This window comes from Plectrocnemia conspersa, unplaced genomic scaffold, assembly GCF_051122295.1.
Source record: "Plectrocnemia conspersa isolate PC_06_02 unplaced genomic scaffold, ASM5112229v1 ptg000012l, whole genome shotgun sequence".
Classification (NCBI taxonomy): Eukaryota; Metazoa; Arthropoda; class Insecta; order Trichoptera; family Polycentropodidae; genus Plectrocnemia; species Plectrocnemia conspersa.
The window spans coordinates 25,858,200-25,871,812 of NW_028277176.1; the positions used below are offsets into that span (position 1 = coordinate 25,858,200).

General features: G+C 28.6%; 1 protein-coding gene across 2 annotated transcripts in view; it reads right to left on the reverse strand.

The window, feature by feature from the left end:
- Toll-6 (Toll-like receptor 6) overlaps positions 1 to 13,613 on the reverse strand; it is a 219,538-nt gene that overhangs the window by 129,638 nt on the left and 76,287 nt on the right. The window contains exon 2 of one of the 2 annotated variants that reach the window (XM_088200082.1): positions 12,399 to 12,440. The exons of the other annotated variant lie outside the window; for it this stretch is intronic. The gene's annotated coding sequence lies outside the window, so the exon portion shown is untranslated. Of the gene's footprint in view, positions 1 to 12,398; positions 12,441 to 13,613 lie in introns of those variants that run through there. 2 annotated transcript variants of the gene reach the window in all.

Consider the following 13,613-nt stretch of genomic DNA (forward strand, 5'->3'; position numbering starts at 1 on the left):
GACACTAAAACAGCAAACGTATAAATGGTGTTGCTATAGGGGAATTCCTTAACAAATATGTACCATTATCTGAAATTGTTACGATGATACAACTAATGGTGAATCCGATTATATTCCATTTAATTAGTTATTCGCAGCATTTTATAATTTTGAATCGCCGAGTAACTAAATACTTTATTGTAATTTAAAAAAAAAAAAATAAGATTCTTGAGATACCATTATGAGAGGATATTTGGTTATTATCCGTTCTTATATCTCTTTGCGCCTTAATATGATTATAGGTGATTTTCATGAAAAAGTCGGAAATAACAGAACGCTTCGGAATAAGTGAACACAATGAAAGAGGTGAACGGCTAATAAGATTTTGCTAAGAGTAAGATTAAGTCATTACCAATACTTAAAAAATAAAAGACACCCTTAAATGAGTTTCGAAGAACCCTATCAACAATTTCAGATATATTTTAAATTGTTGTGAAAAATCTATGGCAATATTGTGTTCAGTTTTTTGTAAATCCATTGATTTTTGTAGTATATTTTTAATATTTACTAGGATTATATAGTTACAATATTTTTTTTTAATATTATTGAATATAAAAAAATATTATATAAGAAACTCTTAATTTATTGATTTATTATTTTTATTAGTTCAATATTTTATTATAAATTTTCCTAAAAAATTAGGATTTTAATAAAATAATAATAACACCTACATAAATAATATTTTATACACCGAACATCAAACATATTAAACACTATGTTTTTAGCACCACTTGAATGTTCTCACGTATTATTTATAACATCAATCTAAAGCGCTTCGGCAAGCACTCGAGATTCGATCTCGGTTTTCATTCAGACAACAAATACATCATTTTTATTTTGTGGATACAATTTCGACAGGAATAATTTCTCTGTCAGCCAAGATAGATCTGATGTGCCTGAATGCAAAGAACGAAAAAGCAATTCTACACTTTTACACACCCGTGTAAACGCAAACATAAACCAAATAAAAATAAATACTCTTCAAGTAATCTTGCCTAAAGTGTCCATGATTCCAATTGGACTTTTCACTTTCACTGTTTTTGGAGTCACGAATAGGATTCGTATCTCGTCTATAGGCCCTAAGGGCATTTTTTTCGTAACGAAACGTGCTCTATTAAAGCATAAATGGTTATACTCGTATATATGTAATAATGAGCTTAATTTCCGAGAAGTCCGACCGTCCAGGTGATATCATTAAACGTTTACACGTTGTAAAAACTCGTCCGCCGTTATTGCTTTATGGTTTTGGTTATGAAATAATTAACGGACCCCAAAGGGATGCTTCAATTATAACAATGTGCCATTCGGACAGGTATAGAATACATTTTTTTCATATGGGGTAAAATAATTACTGTGTGAATAACATGTAAAAACCATATCAATCGTACAGATCAACGAAATGGTTAAAACACATTTGGTCACATCGTTAAAATAAAAAAATAAACATACACACATGTTTCGCTATCAAACTGACTGTTTGTATACGCAATGAGCTCATCTCCTTTTTATAACTTGGTCCATTTGCGTTATGTAAAGTCAATTGTTACTCGGAAAATTAACAAAGCGTACACTTCGTCCATTGTATGGAAATTATATGTACGGGTAGGCCTGGTACGTTTAAACACGTGTAAATAAAAAATAAATATTTTTTATAGGCACTATTATATAAAAACTGATCATCCCATTTTAGAATTATCGAAATCTAAAAATTTCAAGTTAATAAAGTTGCGTTATTTAGAACTATACAAATTTATAAAAAGGCATAATTTATAGCAATTATGCATTGTAATATCAGTATTTTTTATGTACTTTTGTATTACATTATGTTCGACATAATATAAATATTTTTTTAATATTATTTAAAAAAATAGTAAATTCAAAATTTTAATGAATTTCAAAGAAAATAGTTTAAAGACTTAAAATCATAAATTTTCTGTACCATTCTATTTTACTAAAACTGTCTAATAGTATAAATAATAACTAACTATTACTGTAAAAATCTGTATAAATTTTATTGTTATTATTTTTTAAATTAAAGCAAATACTTTTCTGCTTCTATATTCTTACATTATATATTTACCAGAGGTAGTTAATTTGTGTTGTGATTCATGGGCCAATTTTCCGTCAGCACCCCTTCGAGTGTAAAAATGGAAAATAATATTAATTCGGTGCTCATATATTATATTGCAAAGGTTAATAGTATATATTATGTGCTTAACACTATATAGTATATAATACATATATTTTTTTCTTAGGTCAACTACCCGTTTTCGCCATTTGCCGTGAAAATGGCGATCGTGCCCCGGCACGCAAGCTTCGGAAACGCGGGAAAGCTCGACTGTAAAAAAGCACGAAAGTAATTTGCCATTAAGCTTTATTAGAGCCGCGTATCGTGTAAACATTGTAAAGCTTTTAAAATTTTTACGATTTATCGTTTTCCCTAGTAGCCGTTAACGAGCGCTCGCTTTTCGATTGGGGTCTTAAATTAAAAGCACACACGCGCCGTAAACCCTTAACGATCCTAGTAATTTTTTTATCAATTTTTATTTTTATGAATAAAATAACTTTGATAATAGAATGCATAAACTTTTATTTATTCCTAAAATATATGAACTTATACATTATTAAAGTTTTTTTCAGATTCCTAAATTACAATCTATGTATTACTATCATTGAATGAGTAAGCATTTGAGAAGATATGGAGATCATTTTTTGATGAATGAATCTCAATGAATTTCATTTTCAAGATGACAAAAAGATAGCGAAAATATTTGCTAGCTTCATCCAAGCGATTTAAAAATATATTATTTATGTAAATCGGAATAGCTGTGGATCGATAGTCTTACAATTTTTGACTCAAGTATGGTTTTAAGAAATTATTTGTCTGTAAAATATTATTTAATCAAAAAATAATTATTGGTTCATATTAGTTATTAATTACTTTCATAATCATCAAATTTTTTTAATTTTATAAAATAAGTATGACACAATGCTATGAAAATTACTGATCAGTGAGGGCGTTAAAAGAAAAATACTTATTTTTTTATATGACATAACTTTTGATTTGGGATTTAAGATTTATTTAAGATTTTTTAAGGTGAAGCATAACTTAGACAGTTTGTTAATTTATATATAAAATTAGAACACCTCTTCATATTAAAAATCATCCATGTTTTTTTAGTGCTTAAGTAAACATTGAACAAGAAGCCCTGAGTTAGGGTTCTTAGTATATCAATTTATTTCTAAAAATATAAAAAGCAAAGTGAGATTGAAAATATGCATGAGTTGTTGTTTAAAACATAACCATAATTTGCATTGTAAATTATCTTACGGTGTTCGACCTCGAATTGATTCTAACAAGCATCCTTTATTCGAAGGGTGAGATCAGCACGTGTAAGGGATGCTAGGCTCACACCATCGGACAACCCTCCCACTCCCACGCCCGGCGATTAGTAAGACGAGCTGGCGTCATTTGTTACCGGGAATGACGCGAAAATTGCCGATAATTAAGTTCCCTTAGCTCTCTGGACGAACAATGAAAAATTTTTCACGCAGCCATTGCAAACACCACCGCTGTCGATCTCGAGCCACATCGGCCGGAAAATAATATTCTGCTTGACCGGAACAAAGGGCCTATAACTATGATAATGCCTATTGTATGAGAGAACGAAAATATTATTTCGCTCTCGCGAAAAAGTTTTCACAGAGAGAGAGGAATTTTCGATTGGGCTCCGCGCAAAATTTATGCAAATCGTTATTAAAATGCGCGGCGTGGTTTGATATGCAAAAGTCAAGGAACAATATTTGGCTTGGCCTTTCGGAAATTATTAACTATTCATTTTATGCACGCATGTTTTATTAACTTATATTTTTCAATTATACAATATAAGTTTTGTACATAAGCGTATTATGAGCTCTTTTTATCGTCAACCCTGCTTTCAATACATACAATAAACATGTAGTATGAAGTATTGGCCAAAGGCGAAGGACAGTAAAGATTGAAAATACAGAAAATATTTTAAAAGCATATTATTATTGAATTGGCTTGTAAAAGTTTTTTTATTAATTTTAAAATATAGTTGAATCATAAATTTTAACTTTTTTTGTGAAGCCTGTTCACTTTTAGCACCCAACGCGCACAAAGTTTTCGACAATCTTTTAGTAATCATTCTAAATAAATATGAACTGTTCCAAGCCCTTTTTGACTATAAAAATGTTTTATTATCATTGTTATAATTTATAACAAGTTGGCTACGATTTGACATGGTAATTTTAAAAACAATGAGCTAACAGAAATATAAAGTCTTGATACAAATAATAATTTTAATATATAAAAGACTCTTTATTGGCTTTAAAACAGCTAGAGTACGCTCGGGATAAGGATTCCGGTTTGTTGTTGTGTGCGTGAACTGTGTGGCTCAAAACAATTTCGCTCAGAATATTTAATTTTTTTATTTTAAAAGAAAATATATGTTTATTTAACATACATACATCTGAGCTAAGTTAGAAATTTCAACGGACAATTAAAAATATTTTATATAATCGAAGAAACCAGACATTGATGTCATTAATTAAATATTTGCAAAATTCCAAATCTTTCACTAGTCAAAAAAATATTGAAGTCTTTAGCTATTCTTCAAAATCAAAAAGATATAAAATGGGGAAAGAAAGTATTCGCAGATTGTTTAATGGCTCGACGACTTTATTAAATCATTAGAATCCATTGAATTATTTAAAAAAATATCATTGGCGCAACGATAAGAATAATAACTTTTTTAAGCCTTACAGAGAATAGTGTAAAAAACCAACAACGTACGGATTAATGAAAAAATAATTAAAATATTTTAATCCACGGGTAAGAGAACGAATAACTTACAGTGTATATTTGAAGCCTTGATAGCAATTAGCCCAGATATGCCCAAGAAATTATGTTTTCTTAAAATTTCATTTATAAATAAAAAAACAGTGGCACGAGTTTAGTGACCTACTCGTGGGACAGTGGGCATATCTGGGTTAAACCAATATCAACACAAAATTATTTAAAATAAATCACTAGAGAAGATCGAACTTTTGTGCCACACTGCACTTTAATGACGAATACCAGCGTTGACAAATCAGCGACTGTCCTTAAAAGAGAAAACGAGACAACGAAGTACACGCTACATCGCTTCTTCCTCTCATATACATGTACACGCATACAATAACAAACCGGCATCTTTATTCCGAGCGTACTCTACAGTCTTATCTGGCATTTATCAACTAATGAGTTATTACAATGCCAAAAAATATTTACAAAAATATAATAAAACAATTATTTATATTTTTAATAATAATTTTATAAATATTTTGAAATAAATTATACCTATTTTATTGTCAAGTGACAATGTAAGACAATTCAAAACCATCAATATATTAGATTCGAGCAACCCACTAGTTTCTAGCAAAGTCTTATTAGAATCTAATAGTTGCATAGACTGTTTAAAATTATTTTCAAGACCAAATCAACTAGAAAAAAATTATGTAACTTCAGCACATGAACACGATTCCTACAAATACTAAAATGTCAAATATCAGATCATAAAGCTTCTACCTTCACATTAGATCGTATTTTTGACGGAAAAAACGATCAGATTTTGGCCATCAGATCTTACACATTATATACACAAATCTTGAAAATATATTTATAAAAATTACGGCAAAATTTGTTGAATACATACACGATATTTATTTTATTATGTTGAATACATACAAGTATAAAAAGGTATTATTTTTATTTCTATATTTTGGATGACTTTGCTTGTGTTACTTCACCCCGAGCAAGCATATGTTAAAACGCGTCTGATTAATTGTTTGCCTAATAAAATTTTAGTTTCTGTAGTAAGCGCGTTTTTTCTAAATCTAATATTAAAATACCCGTTTTTATGTCAAACATGAAATTTACTCAAAACTGTAGGATATTATTTTTTTGGTATTATATCAAATCAACCTAATAAAATATTTTGTTCTGATTATTTGCATAGATTAGTAAACCTAGTTTTAGATGTCGCAATGGATCTCACAGAACCTTAACTCACTCTCACCAAAGGCTTCAATGTTGATGATTAATAATTTATTTTAATTTTGTTTTAATTAACTTGCCGTTCCTGCCTTTGCCTTCTTTCCATAAGAACAATCCAACCCCTACCCGAACATTGGCTTCATTAATTCGGTCTGAAAGTGAATTCCGCGCCATTAAATTTAATTTAATCATCTTTGCAATGAATGTTCGCGCCGAATTTGTTTCATTGTCGTACTCTCGCGGCGCGCACCCCTGGCAAAAAGCGTCCCATACACGTTCGACACTCACCGGGGAGGCGACAGATTAATGCCCCCCGGGTGATAGATTGGTCTCGGCTGCGAATTTGGACGCAATATGCGGGAACGCTAGCATTGTGTATTTATTGAGTTCATTTGGACGCGACGGATCTCAAATTAATCTGATTTTAGGAGAAACCCAACAATCATGAGGTGCGAAGTACATTGATGGTTTAGTAAGATTTTTTTATACCCACATCAAGTAAAACCATTCACGTTTTGTACTGACCTTAATCATGGTCATTGCGACCAATGAACCTTACCGATGCTGCAGCGCTGAATGTACTGCAACACACAAAGCTTAACCATGAATGACTAAGCCTTCGACGTCCTAATTCGTCGGTTTCATTGAATGATATATGCAATACATACAAAAGTATAGAAACATGTGGAGAGTAGAAACAATTATGACCCCTTACAAATAAATTTGATAAATCAACCCTTAATCATAAAAAACTAATGTAAAAATTAGAAAAGTTTTATTTCATGTGAATTTTTAAACAAAAAAATATATAGTAAATAAATTTTTGATAAGAAGCTTCAGATACAATACTGCGATTAAAATATTATGGGAAAACTGTTTAACCTAATAACAATATTCTTGAATCAATTGTAATTAATAACTAAGTATATTTATTATATGCTGATGACTAGAAAGTGCATCAGAAACAAATATTAAAAGTAAATATTTCGTTGTAACAAATGGGTTATAACGGAGTAAACACAATCAATAACCACTAAGTGGGATATTAGCCTTAAATTAAGGTCTGTTAATCAGGAACATCTATTTTGTTTATTATAAATTATTACTTACAATAAATAGATGTACTTATGCACGACCTAACTCGGTTTTTATTTTAATCATTTATTACAATATTGATTTGTGAGATTAAAAAATCTAGAAAAACCTTATCAATATTTACAGAATCATGCAGCTTTATAAATAATTACTTATTTGCTAAACTTAAGTATTGTATTGTAATATTATAAATAATACGTGTATCGTATATAAATATTATAAATAAATTAATATTTTTCTCGTGTTAGTTAATCATTAATATACTATTCAAAGTAATAACATTAGATTATCTCAAAAATGTTATCTTTACATTCTCTATAATATATTCTCCACTAATTTTGTTCGTGGTCTTACATTAGCATTTTAATAAGAAAATTGTAAGCCATTTGCACTCAAGAGGCACATTAAACCGAACATTATATCTCAATTCATTATTGGTGTTATTTTATGTTCATTTTATTCTCTAATAGAAACAGATAATTTACATTTAGATGGTTGTTGGTAATCATCAGCTTAGATTATTTCCCTCTAACGTGACCATTACCGAGAAATTCTGGTCAATAAAGCCCGAATATATAAATACATTTTGTATACGTGTGTATACGTGTATCTGCATATTCAGGGTATAGGATAAGAAAGTAAAACTGGCGAGAAGCAATTAAGGATTACAGGGACGACGGCCCTTTTATCTATATTTATTTATATTCTGCAAGTAACGACAGCGTGAGTATTCGAAATGATCTTGGAAATACTTCGTTCAAGAATTTCATAGGGCCGGCCCAAAGTGTTCGGAGGGGTTTTCGAATAATGCCAATTATAGAGGGAGTTTTGCAAGAAAGGGGAGAGAGAAAAACGTTCAAATCGTTATAAACATCCACATAGAAAAATATCAAAATATAAAGAAAAATATCACTAATAATTTTAATTTATTTTATAAGTTTCAATATTTAAGTGTAATGGTCAAAAAAAATTCATGGAAGCTAATAAAAATAAATATTTTTAATTACATAATATTGTAAGAAATGTTTACTCCGAAATATATGATTAAAATTTAATTGTCAATACAAATACATATGAAGTATTTTTTTATTTGAATAAAGCTTTTTATAGTTACACAAAAAGAAACTATTAACTCATTGGCATAAATTTTTTTTTATATATCTTCGATTAGGATTATTTTTATTTAACGAAAAAGCATTTTTTTCATTGGCTTATTAAAAAAAAGATAACTAACTAAATTAACAATTTTTTAATACTATTAAAAACAAGTAATACGTGCATTTTATTTAATGGTAAAGTAAAGCAGATTTATATCCATAAATTAACATGCTTAATATAAAAATGATTCACTCATTTTAAAAAAGATCATATTAATTTTAGTCAAATCTTGTATATTAAAAGATCGTTCAAACAATAAACATATGCTTTAGACAACGCAAATGAGATTTTTTCTACCTTAACTGAAAAATATAATCCAAAATTTCAAACTACAAGAAGGAAATGATTTCCCACAACAATTTCAACAGCGTAAGAATTTATCCTTGACTAAAAATTTTAGAAATCCGATACGTAATCTAAAGTATATTATAAACTCCTATAAAAGTTTTTATTGGTATCGAAAGTATATTATAAAGTTTAACATTGTCTTGAAACTCCGTTCTATTATTAAACCACCGCTTCCTGCGCCTAATGAATTGTGTCAAATATTTGAAACAGTGTTTATGCAAACAAGTCAAACTAGCCTGAAGTTTACGCAGCCGAGCTTTCTACTAAGCTTTGCATCGTGATTTATTTAATTTACTCTCATGGGGCGTTAAGCCGCCTCACACTTAATCCAATTACGTTCCCGGTAACATATTTCACTGGGGTGAGGCGAAAAAATCAATAAAAACATCACATCAGTGTTGGGCCAATATAACCGAGATAAACCTGTATCATTACTCTTTTTTCGACGAGCGCCGCCCCGGCAAGATGACAGTACAAATATGCGCGCGAAAATGATTGATGAACCCATCCGTTCGCATTAAGGCGAAAATCAATAACATGTGAAATTTATTTTTATATGTATATATAGTAACTTTATTTTGGAGAACTTTTAAAATGGCTGCTTTTTAAAAATTTTCATTTAAAATTATATATTTGAAACAATTTTCTACCGATACATTATTCACAAAATGTATCATTCTTACAGAACTGCCATTGCGACCCTAAAACTGATGAAACATAAAAACTAGGAAAACAATTTAAAAACAGTATTTAAAAATAATTGATATCAGAACACTAATTTTATCTAATCGGTTTATTTATTTAGAAAATAAATAGTCGTATAATACAAAAACTAAATATCAACAAAACGTACGTATACTAATATTTATCATATATTTAATATATATTAAAAACTGTAATACACCATGGGATAATACTTATAATCCATTTAAACTTGATGATATTTTTAAATAATTATTAAATCAACTCAAAACTACTTTACATACAGTCATTATTACTTATTGCTCCAATATAATACACCTCTCTACTGTTTTAAAATCTCTCTTAAATTCCAAGATTCAGTGAGTTGGTATCTCCACTAGATTTTTTTTTTTTTTTTATAAAAGTTTATTTCTTAAATAGATATTGGTATAATAGCATACAGATATAATAATGCACAATATCTCCACTAGATGATACCATCTCATTAATGAGGTTTAAGATTTTTTTTAAATAAAGAAATTAATCTTGGCTACTATAAAAATCTCTTAAGCATATTATATATAACAAGTTCACTTTATCAAAAAGTTTATTTATAAAACATTTGAAGAAAAAAATACAGACTAAATAATATACCTGAGCCTTGCTTGAGCATTTAATTAGATTTGGCATATTTTCACAGTGGTAATAAAATACTAATGTCCAACGTAAATACAAATGTCCTTCAGTGTCTACGGTTAATATCAGATAACAGTTTTGTATTTTAAATACTAGGCCTTCCATGAATCTCACAAATTGTTACTAATATATCATGGCTCGTCACGTTTTATTTGAATGTAAGGATTCCAAAGATTATCGGTAATCCTTATGACAGCAAAATTTGTAAAAGTAAGGAGTTTATATTTTTAAAAAATAAGTCAAGCAAGAATACATGTATATCTCTAAGAAATGTATCAGTTGGAGTATTGCAAGGTAACTAATACAATGGCACTACAATATTTATATTTGCATATCAGGAAAACAATAGAAGAATCAACAAGTGGACTAAGATGTGGCATAACAAATTGCATAAAACCTTCTAGTTCTTTATTTTGTCTCAAAAAATATTTTTTAATTAAAAAATACCCATTTATCTAAGTACAGCGTACTCTACGATGCAGCTAATATAACAAATTATGGTCTTAAACCAATCGCAAATGTTTTAAAAATATGTCAGAAACTTAAATAACTATTTCGAGATGTGAAAAATTAGGATTAACCAGAATAAATCAGGGTCAATTATATTCTCAAAACGTAGACAATTTTTTCCATCGCTTGTACAAAGTAAACAAAGCAGTAACATAGTATGAAAATCTAGCGTTAAATACCTAGGCTTACACCTGGACTCTAAAATCACAAATACATTTTCGAACTTTGCTCTAAAAGGCTTGCTACCATAACGTTCCTAAGACCGATATTTAATATAAAGTGCGTGCTTACTTAAAAAATACAAATTTTTATATACAAACAATTAATCAGACTCATTTTGACATATGCTTGCTCAGTGTGAGTTAATTTAGTTAGTTTTTTCTAAATTTAAAGTCATACAACATAAAGCTTTAAAAATAATATACATTACACCATTTTATACTGATCTTGAAATACTAAATATAATAGCTCAAAAATACCAACAATAATTTAAAATTGCATTTTTATACCAGAAAAATATTTTGCCTAACCACACTAACCTATCAATTTCATATATCTGAAACTATAATAGAAGCAATCTTAAATTGAAATATAAGAATAAAATGCTGAAGCATATGTTGCTTTAAAAGCTAAAGCACATATTTAAATGGTTTCAGATCTTCAAGTAAATATATTTAAATTTACACCTAATCCATAGTATTTTTTCTCTAAAAATTTTACGCTTTGTGTTATTTTCCTATTTTTAATATATAATGACAAATAATAAAATTGTAAATATAAAATTGGTGGGAAACCAGTAACATGCATTGAAAAAATACGTTTTATAAAAAAATGCATGAAATAAATACGGGTTTAAGGAATAATTTGTGAAGGTGAAGAAAGTGAAGGATTGATCTATTACCGATAACGATTGCTCATATGGCAATACCACGAATTTCTTGGGTATACTAATTCATGATTTTAACATATCGAAAAAATAATTACTGCAAAATTTTACCTAAACTAATAGTGTATTTTATACATCTTAAGTAAACATTACTTTTCTGCTTATTATAAGAATATCAAATAGTTTTAATTTAATGATATTTTCATAACTAATAATCTCAAAATAATTTTATTGTCTAGTAAATTTGTCGTAAAATCAAAATTGTGTCACTATATCATAGAGCACTATACAAACAGACATAAATTACTGCATTTTCAATAAACCTAGAGTGGGTGAGCTGCGTGTGTGTGTATGTTTGTTTGTAAATTGTATGCGGCGGCCGTAATGTATGCAAATTATTATGGAACACCGAAATAGCTAGCTGCCGGAGTCGATCGTTTTGGGCAACACACAACCCCTCAGAAACATACGTTTAAAGACACGAATATAATAACCATATATCACGGGGTAAATTGTATACTGCTCCCGGTATGAAATTTCCCCTGTAGGGAAACACCTAGATGGAAAACGGTGAGCTGGAATTAAATAGCGCATAAAGGGAGATTTCTTCGAGAGCACTCTCTCTCTCTTGCTCCCTTATTCTGCGTTTTGTACCCTACAATGTATTTATGTACACACAGATGGAAACCACTCGCGGGACGTTAAGCGAGTAGAAAATTTCTTAATTGGACACGACGAACCGATTCCCTGTAACAAATATCGATCTGGAATTGCTTTAGAGCAATGTATCCCGATGGGAATGGAACAAGCTGTTATTTTTTACTAGGGGGCGCTTTGCTATATTTAATTAATTTTTGCAATAGATCTTAATTTTGAGATTAATTATAAGTTGGTTTTTATATTTATTTAAATTTAAAATGAATTTACCTTAGAGATGAACAACAATCACTGCTGGTTTGGAAAACGTACCTGAAACAATACAAAAATATATTTATTAGTACATTTACTGAAATAATAAAGAAAAAACGTAACATTAAAATACAATCAAATACAGTGTATATTTGGATTATCTGTGCTTTAAATTAATGCACATCTTTTTTGACATGTAAAATTTAGTAAATGACATAAAAAACTTTTTCTTGATTATGATAACCAATAATAATAAATATTTTATGATTCTGAAAGTGAGGGTTTTTAAAATATGAATTATTTTTTAAAGCAAAAATCAGTATTGTTAATAAATATGGTTGTTTTAGGGTTGAAAAATTATTGTAGCCTAATGATACAAGTTTAATTCAAAGCTTTCTCAAAGCATCTATTTTTGTGAAAATATTATATTACGACATTGGACGCTATACACGAAATAGCACGATCTTGATCAAAATTAAAGCCAGTAACAGCTGTTTGAGCGTGAAGAAAAATTCTTCCTAATGTGGATTCATTTGTAGAAATACAAAAACATCAATTTCATTACATGCCCTTTTAATAAAATAATCAATATAAATTTAATAAAATTAATACAAATAAACAAACTTAAAAATAAAAAAATCATACCAATAAATATATTAATAGAAATAGTTATCGTAAGCTACTTAATAAATTAATATATTTTAAAAAAGCAAAATAGTGATTTTTCGTGTAGCATTGAATTTTACAAAAAAATATTTATTAATTGTAAAATTTCTATTGCTTAAATATAAGCGTTAACTTAATACGTTACAGAGCTAGTAAAATTGAATATGTGATTATGAATATGAATTATTATATTTTATTAATTACTAGTTCTAATCTCCCAGACAAGATAAAAAAAACAAGGCTCAAATGGGATTCGGCCGGTCCTTATTAATCACTTAAAATTTATAATATAAAATTAATAATCACCGACTCATACCGTTGCTTTATACACATAATATAAAAATATCAACACACTGTTTTAAAAAAATTCTGTGCCTATTATAATAATTATAGCATGAATGATTCATGAGATGTAGAATTCAAAAATTGAAAATATTTTTTTTTAACATTTTGTGTATATTTTCCAAGATAAATTTATATTTTTTTTACCACGTAATCATCAATACCGACAATCTAGTTTAAAAAGTGAATTCTTAACGCGAACACTGTAATTTTAATTTTAAATGT